Raw genomic sequence first — 8,901 nt, 5'->3', positions numbered from 1 at the left:
GGTCGGACGACGATGCGGACGGTTTAAAAAAGAGGGGTTTTGGTGACAACGGGAGAGACACCGGCGTCCGCTAACGAGTACGCGCACACTGTTTCGAATTCGAATTCAAATTCAAATTCAAATTCAAATTCAAATACAAAAATGTTTATTCACGCATTACAATATACATAAATAACATAATTTCGACATGCACTGTATGCTTGCATTCGGTAGTTGCTGATCACCCCTTTCAACATTGACCATCTTGACATACTTCTGTTCAACTCGTTATCATAGGTGTGTTGTGTTAACATGCCCTTTTGGTCGTGAAACAGGATCATATACCTCGTCTGGTGATAGCGCCATTCTCACTTTCGAAACAATCCATGTAGCTGTGTGTATACAAGAATTATCGCCAATATCTACATATATATATTGTATATATATATACAAACAAATATATATATTTATATTAAGCTGGCATCCTTGTATGTGTACGACAGATGAGAGAATGGTTGCTAAGATAGTTCTAGTGGCGATCGCCGTGATGGTATGTATGGTGAGCGGTAAAGACTACTGCATGCCTCACCAATCGTGCTGGCCGAATGCGGAAACCATAGAGAAGTTCGGCAAATCTCTCTCTCCAAAAGCAAATGTTCTGACTCCAGACCTGGGCCCGTGGTTTTGGCTAGCGTGTACAATGAAGAACACATATCAGCAAAGGTTAGTCACGAAGTAGACCGTTCCTACCGAGTACCAGATATAAGGCTATAGGATTTATAATGATGTTGTAAATACTGTAACCGCTTAAGTATATAATAATATCATACTGAAAACATAACCACAACCGCACAATAGCATAATTATAGTCAACCCGCAACCGTAACATTACATCACATCGTGTGTCCGTAAAAATGCACGTGTAATGTCATCGTTCTGATATACTGGTAATCACTATAGTAATACTAATAACATAGTATCCGCGTACAATCGTAAAAATCATATTGTGTCCCCTCGGAAGGACACCACGTCGAACCGTCACCAATCGCCTACCACAAAAATGCGTATAATAACTGAAAAATCGAGTACAATATTTTTTTTAATCGCGGATAATACGTGACAATCGCATATAAAAGTAAAAAATCGCGTACAAAAGTTACAAATCGCGTACAAAAGTTATAAATCGCGTACAAAAGTTATAGTTCGCGTATAAAAGAACGTGAAAACGTGAAAAAGTGAAGAAAAAAAAATTGATAGAGAATGAATATTTGACCATAATTTACATGAGAGAAATACCCGTTTGCTCACTTCGCTACTACTGCCATAACCCGTTAGCTTGAGAGGGGAGAGGTTTGTCCAGCTCAATGATTAAACCACGATAACCAGCAACCAACGAACCAACTTAGCAACCATTCACGTAGGCCCCCTCCAAACCGACGTCGTATGCGCTCGAGCGCGACCTCGGCGAAGGGGTCCGCGTGGTGTGGTGGCGGTGGAGGCGGTCGGTCGTCGGGCAGACTGCATTGTAGCATCTGTCGGTGTAATTCTTCCAGATGCTGCACGTCTTCCGGGTCATTGTCCTCATCGTCTGGATCATATGCTCGTAACCAGATATAATACCTCTCTATCAAAGAGCCCTGCTCGTCTTGAAATGAAAAATACCCGTTTACTCACTTTAGAGAAATTAATGTCTGGTAGGCGGTGAAACATACATACATACATACATTCATTTAGATAGGTTGGTGAAACAACTGTGTCGGCCTTCATTATTATAAATTTATTCCGTGTTTCGCAAGTATGAACATCAACATAACAAAACATGCACTTTTAAGAATAAAACAGGTAAATGGGGATGGGTGTTTTGGGCCCTAGGGGAACATTCCCAGTGAACCTTACACTGTAATGTGAGTGGCAATTTATCTAACATGGGTGACATTTTTAACCCCTGTATATAAGAATAAAATGACCACGTAGGTGCCCTCAACGGTTACAATTGAATGGCGTGCCGAGTGTATTTCGCTGCGCTGCTACACTATAGGCCCCGGGCTCTGCTGGCCTCGTTAAAGTACCGTCATTTCGAAATACTCTCGATATCGTCTTACTTTTACTTTCGTGGACCATTTTCAGCGAGGGTAGGGGAGTATCTCCCGCTCTCTCACATTAACTGGTGCGTTTAACTAGCACCTCGACTCATTCCCTTAAGACTATATACCTTGAGTCGTCATGGCTTCATAACAGCCAACCTTGCCTCCTGCGGCACGTAAATGCGTATATACCTGACGCATTCTTAACTACACAGATTGGTACTATTCTACGTATTTAGGTACGAATTGGGGCATTGTACGACGCAGTTTAGAAACTCGTAAGCCAGGCGGAGGTGGTGGGGGTGGTGGTCTGGGTGGAAATTATAGGTAGGAAAAGTGCTTTAGTATTTCGCTAACACACTCGTGTATTGTAAAACATGCAGTTTGAAAACTAGTTTCCAGTTTAATTACGAAAATTGAGAATAGCTGCCGACACAAGATTGCTTCACTCACCCGTAATACGTATTGCAGTGTCGTTCATCCATTGCGCTCTTTCTCGTTTGCTCGCCAGCGGTAGACCCTTTATCTAGCTGATATATCGGGTGCTGTCTTAGCTGCTGTGATCTGTGACATGTTGTACTAATGCGTCGCAGTCAACCGTGGTATGCGTGTTATGTTATTTCGATGTTCATACTTGCGAAACACGGAACAAATTTGAAGGCCGACACAGTTGTTTCACAGCCTATCTGAATGAATATACGTATGTATGTATGTTTCACCGCCTACCAGGCATTAATTTCTCTGAAGTGAGTAAACGGGTATTTTTCATTTCAAGACGAGCAGAGCATTTTGGTAGAGAGGTGTTACATGTGGTTAACATGTTAGGATGCAGACGTTTTTTTGAACATATTTTTGTTTACGATTGTACGCGAATACCATATTGTAACATCTGTTTTACACATGTCGGATTGAATTTGTAATTGTAGATAGATTTAGTTGTACATAGAAGAAGGGTTCGGCGTTTAGCATACAGATGAGAAATAGCAAGGTTGGGACTAGTAGACGCCGTACACATCTGCGAGACAGATGTGCCTTTCGCGCGTAATTATTCGAATAGAGAGAGAGTGGTGGTGTGTGATTGGTTGGAGTAGAAAGGCGTTTGCCAGTGATTGGACGAGAGAGTGATATATAAGTATCTGGAGCGCATTTGAAGGTACGGTTGGAACTGGAAGACGTACGTGACGTGAGGACTGTTTGGGGTTTGTAAACAATATATTTCTTTAGTGAACACAAAACTATACTTCTTCTTGATTATTTCTACTCTAAATTATTACATACAAACTACGTTCTTACATTTGGTGCACGTGACAACGGACTGGGTTATGCAAAACAACGTAAGGTACACGCTAGTATAATATCATCACCGGCTGTAACGATGGAGAGGAAGAAGCGACGAAGCAAAGAAGAACGGAACAATAACGCAACTTACAAGGAACAAGAGCTGAACGAGACGAAAATACGTAAACGGTGAGTGAAACAAACTGTGTCGGCATAAAGTTAAAAACCACAGCGTGTAATATACAAGGTAATAGTGAAATACTGTATATATACATGCACCATATTTCTTATCCTTTATCCAAAAGGTGCATGTTATGTTATTGAGATACTTAAGGCTACTTGCAGAGCGGAACAATATTTATAATAATAAAGGCCGATACAGTTGTTTCACAAGCTTACAGGATAGTAGGCCTATGTGTGTATGTATGGTTAGTAGGTATGGTGTCGATGTAGCAGGTATAGTTAGTCATGTGTCGCTGAATGACACAACGTACGTACGTACGACGTAATGTAACATGTCCTTTACACGTGTTACATGAAGTAGTCAGCGAGGCTATAGACTGGTAGTTGTTTTAGCCATAGTTTAGCTAGACAGAGCGTCGCGCAACAAGATGCGCGGCTACATTGATGCATTAGGGAGAATGGTAGACGTGGTTAGGTTAGATAGATTAGAGGGTCATTGTGAAATGGGGGGTAGGACGCGGTCTGTGAGAACGTTTACATGTGCGGGCAGTATGTTTGTAGAAGGTTTTGGGGGTAATAGATAGGACAGGGATGTAGGTAGGGAGGATTCGGGTTCGAGTCGCGGAAGGAGGCACACGCGCGTATGTGCGTGTGCGCGTTCTTTGTCTGTGTGTAAGGAGATGTGATGTGTCTAAGATATTAAAGGTTGTACAGTTTACCACACAAGTTCTGGATTTGGATCTACTTCATCATTTCAACATGAACGCTCATTCCTGTTTACAATATTATTCCTTTATGAAGAGGCGGTCATGCTCGAATTATAACGTTTTACGCGAATAACGTTTTACGCGAATTTTTACTTTTGTATGAGATTTATAACTTTTCTACACGAATTATCACTTTTATACGCGAATTGTAACTTTTGTACGCGATTTTTTACTTTTGTACTCGATTGTCACGTATTACCCGCGATTAAAAAAAAAAAAAATTATAGTACGCGATTTCTTTCCAAAATATTGTACGTAATGTTTGACTTTTATACGCGATTGTTTAGCTATTGTACGCGGTTTTAGTAGGCGATTGGTGACGGTTCGACGTGGTGTCCTTCCGTGGGGACACAATATGATTTCCACGATTGTACGCGGATACTATGTTATTAGTATTACCATAGTGATTACCAGTATATCAGAACGATGACATTACACGTGCATTTTTACGGAGACACGATGTGATATAATGTTACGGTTGCGGGTTGACTATAATTATGCTATTGTGCGGTTGTGGTTATGTTTTCAGTATGATATTATTATATACTTAAGCGGTTACAGTTACAATCAGACATGTTACGATGATAGTACGGCCTTTCACACTGTCGGTAGCTCACATAAGCCATTTGGGAAAAAATTTATTGAGGGTTTTCTTCCAGTCAGGAGACTGGGCTAAGCCGATTTCATCGACTTTTCTTAGTGCGGGGTGAAATGTAGTACGGTGTTTTAGCTTTGAGATAGAGACATAGGGAATTTGGCACAGAATGCATTTCAAAATGGTACGAACACATTAACTTTAACAAGAATGCGACGGAGTTTATCAAACGGCCATCATTAAGCGGGCATCGTACACGGTGCTCGCCGCTCCTACCTGGTACCGTCGTACGTTGGTCGCGACCGGTCGTTGTACCCACGACTCGCGCCATAAGTTAGTGGAAGTCTAAACAGGTCGCGACGACGATGCGGACGGTTTAAAAGAGGTTTTGGGGACAACGAGTGAGACGCCGGAATCCGCTATGAGTACGCGCACACTGTTTTGACTGTGCTGTTCATCTGCGTCTATAACAAGTGCCGCAAAGCGACAGCGCTCAACTGACGTGTACTGTAGCCTAGAGTCCCTATATACAGAGAGTTGCGCCAACTCAGGATTTGACGCCATGTTGTTTCCAAATGTATCCAACACCGCTGCCGCTTAAGTACAGCGCTGTATGGATACGCTGTACAATGGTCCGTAGTAATTAATTAGACTAATCGTGCTTCAATAAACTCAAAATTACAGAGATTATTAGCTAAGACATGTGTCTATGTGTAGCTAGATTTATAGAAATGTAACTCAAATCGTTCGCGCCATATGATAGTTTAATGTACACTTTCTTACCGCCAATAGCCGTGCGATATTAGCCTGTGCCGATACCGCGCGTAAGACACTTGCTAATTAATTAAACCACTCGCGCTTCAATAAACTCAAGAATCACAGAGATCATAGATAACACATGTGTTTATATGTATCTAGATTTCTAGAAAAGTAACTCAAATCGTTCGCGCCATATGATAGCTTAATTGTACACTTTCTTAGTGTAAACACAGCAGCTAGTCATTTGGGAAGAATAATGACAACTGTAATTCACAAGATAAATGCGTTCCACTCTCCACTCGCTCGCAGCTGTAATATTTGTTTTGCAGTTCTATAAATCTAGCTACACATAGACACATGTCTTAGCTATAATCTCTGTTAATCTTGAGTTTATTGAAGCACGATTAGTCTAATTAATTACTATGGACCATTGTACAGCGTATCCATACAGCGCTGTACTTAAGCGGCAGCGGTGTTGATCCATTTGGAAACAACATGCCGGCAGCGATCACGTGACCGATTTTTTCCGACTCGTCATGGCGCAACTCTCTGTATATAGGGACTCTACTGTAGCCGGGTATTCTTCTGATAAACTCACTGGCAACCGAATCAAGTGCGCCCTCCCGCCACCGCGTTCGCGCTTAGAGCATATATATATCTAGGATACTACTAATTAATACAGATTTAAAATCTATGATAGCTAGGCTTTGCTATACCGGTAGTACAGTAATAAAGATACAGCTGCGTAACTTTAATGACTTTGCTATATTAACATGTTATCATAGATATGCGTCGAGCGCGAGCGTAGTGGTGGTGGTTGGGGGAGAGTGGGGGGAGGGGGCAGGTGGAGGGAGCTCTAATAGCAAAAGCAGTTACCGCAGATGGCGCGTGCAAGTGTCATCAATAATCAAAGATGGCATCACCCTTCGTGCGTGATAACCTCACTCCATTGAGTTGCTGAAATCCAAGTATATTCAGGCAAGCGAGAATTTCGCTCAGCTGTGAGTTAACACATCTGCATTGCAGGTTGCCAGGCAATAATTATGATTAGAATAGTGCCAGTTCACCCCCATGCATGCGTAATGGGTTTCCCCCCTGTTTCGCCTACCCACGCGAGCATTCAGGGTTCATGACAGTGTGCTAATACAGGGTGCTATACTCAGGGTGCTTATACAGACTGCTTTAGAAAATAATATGATTTAAGGAGCGTAAACCTTGTTCAACAAACATTTGCCTTTGCAATTGAACTGTGCAACTGTAGCCTTACATCCACAATAGCAAAAGCAGTTCAGTCCTTTGTTAACAGTCAACAAATCCATGTTTAACCCTCTTCTTGAGGGTCAAAAATTTATCCGACACTTACTCTTCGCATGTCAGCGGAAAGTACATTTTATGGACGGACGGACGGACGCACGGCCGGACGGACGCACGCTCATGCGATTCTACAAGCTGCATCTGACTATGTCAGATGAGCTAATAAAACCGTACTTGACACCGCTTACTCAACTGTTACGTCTACGCTCTACAAACCATTCAATTGTATAGCGTAAAATCAGCCACGGCGAATTGCCCGGAAAGCGACTGTCCAGAACGCAAACCGCCCATGGCTTTAATTTGTTCCTCCAGGCAAAATAACTTAACTACGAACCTGATATGGATATATTTCGTTTAGCGCCAAACACTTCTTCTTATGTTCTTATCTAGCGCAAACCAACGGCAACAAAAAATTCATATAACTTTATTAGATAACAACATTACCGACGTTCGGATACCGAGGAATCGTAAAAATAAAGAAATCCATTTCTGAGTACGTTCTCGCTTAAAAAAATGCACAATTCGAATAAAATGTGATTTCCTATGCATAATTTCTCTGCTGACGTAAGTGTTAGGAATATTTTCGAGATATCGGAGCGATAAGTATTTCGAGTTCACCTTCACCAAGGTGAATCCTCAGCAAGATCGTATATCGCGCACATAAATAGGAATATCCTTTTACCCTTAATAGTAAATACATAAATAGTAGTACATAAATAGTAATATCCCACCAATATCCTTTAGAAACGGTGGTACCAATCCGTGCAACCCATTATATGGGAAAACAGAGAACCTCGTAATTATTTGATTAGGGCTAGAATGAAAAAATTTACGGATAGTTGCTTATATCTATGTGCTGTCTCATTTCAGTGCGCAAAAGAGCGATGTTCTTAGTAAAACTCTTGGATTCACAACGTATGTCTTAACAAAACATAAAGATATTGGTTATATGCTACAGAATAGGCTATACTCAATAACCGCTCGTTTACATGGGCACAATATATTATTATTTAAATTGCGTGTATATAATAATATATTGTGCCCATGTAAACGAGCGGTTATTGAGTATAGCCTATTCTGTAGCATATAACCAATATCTTTATGTTTTGTTAAGACATACGTTGTGAATCCAAGAGTTTTACTAAGAACATCGCTCTTTTGCGCACTGAAATAAGACAGCACATAGATATAAGCAACTATCCGTAAAAAAAATTCGGTACTCTGACCCGAGCTTCCGGTTCCATTAATCTTTTATTTTGTGAGTGTGTTGATGGTCGCTGGTCGAACGATCGCTTTATTTAACACTAGGTGATATGATGCTGTCGGTGCGGGAAGTCGTCTGCAACAGAAATGGTTTCTCACAAACGAGTTCGATGGAGCGACTAGAGGCGAAGACTTTGCCCACATGTCCTGCACGGTGGTACGCGTCTGAGCTACGCACTGTGCACATGACCGTCTGAGATAAAGACATATAACTCGAGAACAATCTATGTTTCTTAGACATATCGGGTGCTAAAAGATTATTGTTATATGAGAAGGAAATGTCGGTATCGTAACTTGCACGAGACAAAAAATAATGCTACCACATCATTATCAACAGTATGATTGTTATAAGCTGTATATTCATAAGACGAATTATGAACGTTAAAATGACAACACAGTCGTTTATCCAATGCACTGCCATTATCCTGTATGCAGTAATCAATTAGAATATTAACTATTGCTCATTAAATTCATTATAATATCAGCTCTATGTTTATAAGACGAATTATGAACGATAAAATAGCAACTCGGTTTCGTTTGTCGTTTATCGTTGTTCTGTATGCAGTAACCAATTATAATATTAGCTATTCCTCGCGTATACGTGCGCCGCCTAGCGTTATGCTCACTCCTCTCCCTTGTCAATCTAGAACGCTCTCCAACCTTAACCCCACGCAGCAAC

Source organism: Priapulus caudatus, unplaced genomic scaffold (genome assembly GCF_000485595.1).
Source record: "Priapulus caudatus unplaced genomic scaffold, Priapulus_caudatus-5.0.1 Scaffold14, whole genome shotgun sequence".
NCBI lineage: Eukaryota > Metazoa > Priapulida > Priapulimorpha > Priapulimorphida > Priapulidae > Priapulus > Priapulus caudatus.
The sequence above is the reverse complement of the archived record's forward strand: the minus strand, read 5'-3'. Positions refer to the sequence as shown.